This window comes from Leucopleurus acutus, assembly GCF_964270905.1.
Source record: "Leucopleurus acutus genome assembly, chromosome: 3".
Classification (NCBI taxonomy): Eukaryota; Metazoa; Chordata; class Mammalia; order Artiodactyla; family Delphinidae; genus Leucopleurus; species Leucopleurus acutus.
The window spans coordinates 47,829,172-47,835,171 of NC_139145.1; positions in this window are offsets into that span (position 1 = coordinate 47,829,172).

The following is a 6,000-nucleotide window of genomic DNA, read 5'->3' on the forward strand; positions in this document are numbered from 1 at the left end:
TCCTGACAATATCGATCACAGTGGTAGATGTTCAATAAATATGTGATGAGTTGTCTCACATTCCAGTGTACTGAGCCAAATAAACAGCTCCAAATGAAACCGTGTTAAAGAGCTGAAAGACTAAGATTCTGTTTCTGACAGGGTCATCTGACCTTCAGTTGGCCGTTTAATCAGCCATGATTATAACGGCATGCCTGCTGTGCTTGCCACGTGAGAAGGCTCTTCTCAGCCCCAGGCTTTACTGATGCTGAAACATGCAAGCTCTAGCTTTTTAGTCTCTGAATTCTCCCCAAGTTGAAAGAACCATTCTACTAAAAAATGAGAATACTGGTCTCTGACATCATTTCCTAACTGAACAGTCATCTTCAAAGTGATTCAATATATTTTTTAAATCGCTTAGCTAATTATAAGCCAACTTTAAGGAATCTGAATTCTTAGTGATGGTTTATGTTGGTGAGCAGAAATTCTCTGGTCATTTAAGAATTCAGCTGAAAAGACTCAACAAAACAAAAACCTCAAAAATGGAGGAGAAATGAGTTTCCTTCTTGCCTATTGAAGGTCTAGTATGATTATTCTCATCAACGTCAACTCCAAATGACCAGGGCTAAAAATATTGCTGTTGTAGCTGGATGGCTAGAAAATGAAACAACACTGAAACTGAAGCTAGTAATTTGGTTGCTTCATTAAAACTTTGGTCTCTTTTTTTCTCCTTGTTTATCTTTTCTCTCTTAAACATTTATATCCAAAATATTATCATTAATTCTTTCATTCAACAAATTTTCAGAACCCATTAGGTAATGTGCATGTGGCATCACCTGGCCTTTAAATTATATGTATAATAGAAGAAATGATTATTTTTGAAAATCATTACAAAATTAATTGTTTAAATCTAATTGTGAAGTGTGCCACAAAATCCACATACAAGTACTATGGGACTATGTAAAAAAGGTGTTTGACCAAGTCAGAGGGCAATAGGTTTAATTAAGCCTAGCACTAGAAAAGGGAGAAAAAATTGTTAATTTTGTCTATATAGACATACATACACATGCACATATGTACATATAGGAAGCTTCTATTTAAAAATGAAGATTGAAATATCACAAGTCCTAGATTAGCTTATATAATAGTTCACACAAAATTAGTAGAATAAAGGGAGAAACTAAAACTAAATTGTTCAATGTTACTCAACTGAACTCAGTAATGGACCACACCATCTCCTCTTGAATTCCCTGTGATCACTGAATTTTAGAATAATGACAGAAGAGGCCAGATAGTAAACATGATTAATAAAGTATTGGTAATTTAACTTTTCTGCAATGCAATGGTGATTTTGAGCTCTCTAGTCATTCACAAACTTAGTGAACTGAAGCAATGAAATTCACAATGTTGCTTGCCAAATTAGTTTGGCCCAAAGAGATAGCAGAGATTATTAATCTGAGACCCATGGACAAGTTTCAGAGGTAGAAGAATCCCCTGAAATCGTATTCATAATTCTTAGTGTGTACTTTTTTTTTCTTTTAGAGAACATTTATAGCTTTGATTAGCACCTCAAAGTAGTCTATGACTTAAATTATTATAATCATATTCTAAAGGGCCCTTAACAGTCTTACATAAAGACATTCTCTTAATGTATGAGTTATAGTTGAATGAAGGCACTGCAGGATAATTAAAAAGCATCGTTATTCTACATAAGAGTCCAGTATGTATAAGAACTAACTGTTTAGTGGTGTGCTGGCTTGGACTGGCTTGCAAAAGTTTATTATTACATATTTAGGAATTTTGAGAGGCTGTTGTCAAATGATTGGTAGCTTGAAATCAGCCTCAGTGGAAATATTTACACCATAGAAATTGGTAAACACTGCCCATCAGAGAGCTGGCTTATCAGCACATGACTATCTATCAATACGCTGGCAATCTGCCATCTTGCTGGAATATATGTGATTTGTTTGTAGACTAAATCCCCGATAGCACCATTATAATTACAGACCACTTAAAGCTGCAGTTAACTCATTGAAAAAAAGTCAATGGACCAGATTTTGACCAAAGAGGTAAGAGATAAAATAAGCTAAAGCATACTAATTATGACATGAAAGCCTCATCAGCATTTCACAAGTAGCCCAGAGTGGAAGAATTACCCTTGGATGCTGTCCATTAATATTAGCACAGAAAATAGCAACAGATCTACTTTTCTTCCCTATACATCTGTTTTTAAATATCCCAAAGGGTTCGCTGTAAAAAGATGCAAAATTTCCACATTCTCTCTACTTGGCTGGAGACCTCATTTTTTAAGTATGTGGAAAGGTACTATATAAACATTGTAAGGAAGCTGAAGCTTGTCCAGGTTTATGTCAGCCAAGGGAAGGTTCAGTTCATCTAAACAATCTATTCCCCCCCTTTTTTTCACCCCTTTAAATCATTACATCACATTTAAACTCTACATTAGATATACATATATGTTATACTTTGGAAATATTTTCTAGGTAATGTCAACATTCGAAAGTTTTAACTAACCTAACACAGCCTAGAAATTGTTGCATATACTCAAATTATACTATTGCCCATGAAATATACACACTGTGAAAAAATATATACACTGTGAATTTAGAAGGCTAGACTGGTTAGACTGAGCTGGTTTAAAAAAAAAAAATTCAAAAAGAAAAGTACTTCATTAATTTCAAAAACATGAAATTACTTTTATGTTAAGAAACCCACGTTAATGCATGATAAGAATGTTTTGTTAGTAAAAAGATATTTTGAAAATATGTCTTAATAAGGCTTGGGTAAACCTTGCTTATTTAAATATATCAACAGAAGGAATATCATAATTTCATGCTTCCCTCCGTAAACACTGAAAATTTTAATACTGATCCTAACTTGATTACCAATTCTTTAACAATAGGAACTGAAATGTTTTACTTCATAACATTCATTTGTACTCTTAGCTCAGTAAGTTCTCACAGCTTCACTAAGAGGAAGGTATTGCTATTATTCCCCCTTTACGGTTGACAAAATAAGACTTAGCCTCACTTTACGCTTGGGAAAATAGACAAGCAAGCACAAAGTCTGAGTGAGACATACAACAGTAAGTGTTTATACCTCACTCATATATCTGCAGGGTAGCTGGGCTGGCTCCACTCCAAATGAGGCTGGGACACTGATGGGGACCCAGTGGCCACCTGGAGTATGTGTTTCTCATGGCAAGCAAGTCACGTGGCCAATCCCAAAGTTAGGGGGCCCAGCACTACACTCCAATCGCCATGAGGTCCTCGCCCACCAAGGGTGGGAGGTAGAACACTACCAGAGGGAGCAAACTGTTGGGACTAAGGACACACATCTAGTAAGCAGTACAGTGACTATGAACCCAGAACTATCTGACTCCAATGCCTGAGTTCCCCCATGGGACTGGGGGATTCCACATGGGACTGATTCCACATGGGACTGATTCCACACAGGACTCTATTTCATCAATATCACTGAAAAAGCTTCTCAGTTTAATGCCATCCCCAAATGTTACCTTTTCATTGACTTCCCACTAAATCACTAATACAGATGGGAGAGCAAACACAGAAGTCAAGAGCATGAGTACTGGAGCCAGATGCCTGCGTTCAAATCCTGGCTGTAAGATGGTTAGTTGTGTGACCTTGGTCAGGTTACCTAATCTCTCTGTGGCCCGGTTTCCCTGTCTGTAAAATGGACATAATGACAGCATCTATATCAGAGTGGTGACATAAGGATTAAATAAGTTAATATATGATTTGTAACACTCTTAGGACAGTGTCTGGCACCTAGGAAGTGCTGTAATGAGAGTGGGAAAATGATACACAGGAATGGGAACATGTGTTTCAGGAAGATATATGTCCTTTAAAACCATTTCATTTTGTTTACACTTTTTAGAAGCTTACTCTCTTTGGCAGCATTCAAATGTAAGATGATTTAAAGGAGCTCTACACCAAGAAATGTGTCGGGTGTTTTTTTTGTAGACATTTCCGCCAGATAAACTGCCCAAAACGTCATCACCAACTACTAAGATTTCATTAATAATGAAGGCACAAGTATGTATTAAAGACTGCTTCTGTGTTATATGAAAGATTAATCAATATTATGACAGGGCAGTCAGCAAAACCACAAGGTACCCAGGCTGCTAAGGATGGCCGTGCATAGTAATTGTTTCTGAAGACCTTCAGCCTGTCTTCATCTAGGGAATTAAATGTCTGATTTTGGGCTTTCAGAATTAGAAGACAGGGTTAAGGTTCCAACTAGTGTCATAGTTCTAGCATAAACACCAAGCTCAGAGATGAATACCAAGGAGACAAGCGACTGGGTATTAACTGTTACACTATTTCTGGTACATGTAGAAAAGGATATTTAGCTGTATCCCCGATCCTCAATATCGAATTTACATCATATATGGCTATTTTATTGAACACTTTCTAGGAGACAGATACTAGGCCATGTGCTTGACATCTGCATCAAGTAAATCTTATAACAATCCCCATTTGACACATGAGATAACTGAGGCTTGACAAAGATAACTGAGCTGCCATTCATACAAACAAATAAGTGGAAGGGCCAGGAGTCAAAGGCAAGAAGTCTGACCTGGAAACTTATTTACTGCTGTACCTCTGTACTCTATTCAGTGCCCCACTCCAGGAAATACTAAATACATATCAAGGGGCAGATACTGAGCTAGATATAAAAACACAAGGAATGAATAACAAATAAGTCCTTATCCTCAACCTACTGAATCTATGGTTATTCAAAGTTACTGACTGAAAGGAAATTTATATTCATTTTTCATTATATATTCTCAGCTCCACCCCTGACTGAATGGAAACATGTAGCCTGCTTTACACTCCTGTATAACTTATGAAATTTATAAAAATTCAGAACATGGAGGCTTCTAGATCATCTAACCCAACATTTCTTTCATATATCCATAATACTTATTGAGACTTTTCCAGCTATTGTACTAAGAGCTTTATATTTATTATCTGACTTAACCTTGCCAACAATCCTAAGAGATGAACAGACGAAAAACACATTGAAACAGATAAGTTAAGTGACTTGCCCGGGGTCACACAACTAATAATTGTTGAAGATGAGGTTTAACTCAGTTCTAGGTCTAGACCTCCAGCTCTGAGCTACAAATCTATACCACCTGCCTAAAGCAAGAAAAAGAAAGGATGCTTGTCTGAGATAAAACAGTGAGTGACAGGGCTGATATCAGGACTGATTTTCCCTCACTTTAGTCCATGACTCCTCCCATATCTCACTACATTTGAATGAATGGGAAGAACCCACAGCCTGGATAATTCAGAAAATAAAGCATCATCTAAAAACAGCATAATTCTTAAACTTATAATATTGGTCTTTGGATCCCATTAAAGAGGATTTCATCAATAGGTTTATATCTATTTGATTAGCTATAAAATTAGTTTGTATTCCCTACATACAGACCAATTCTTGACAGCAGCTTGTAGCTTTAAAACATGGCTAGGTAAAAAAAAAAAAAACATGGCTAGGTAACTGTTACATGGTTCATGCTAAGACTTAAAAAAAAAAAAAAAAAAGAAGAAATCTAAATCACACTTTCACTCAAATTGAAGAAATGTCTAAGAATCTAGGTTAAATCTGTCCCCTGTGATTTTTACTTACTGGAGCTGTCATTGCATTGTGGTATAAAATGAAATAAAAATTCCATCAGACACTTGTTAAAAATGGCAAGAAAGACTTTCAAGACTATTGTAATAAGGGATAGAGGCTATTGCAATGGAGGGGAAAGACTGAACTCAAATACAAGAGGATTTATGGACAAAGACGTGAGGATTTATGGACAAAGACCAGGGTGAGGAAGTGGATATAAAATTGCTAAGAGAGGGCTTCCCTGGTGGCGCAGTGGTTGAGAGTCCGCCTGCTGATGCAGGAGACACGGGTTCGTGCCCTGGTCCAGGAAGATCCCACATGCCGCAGAGCGGCTGGGCCCATGAGCCACGGCCACTG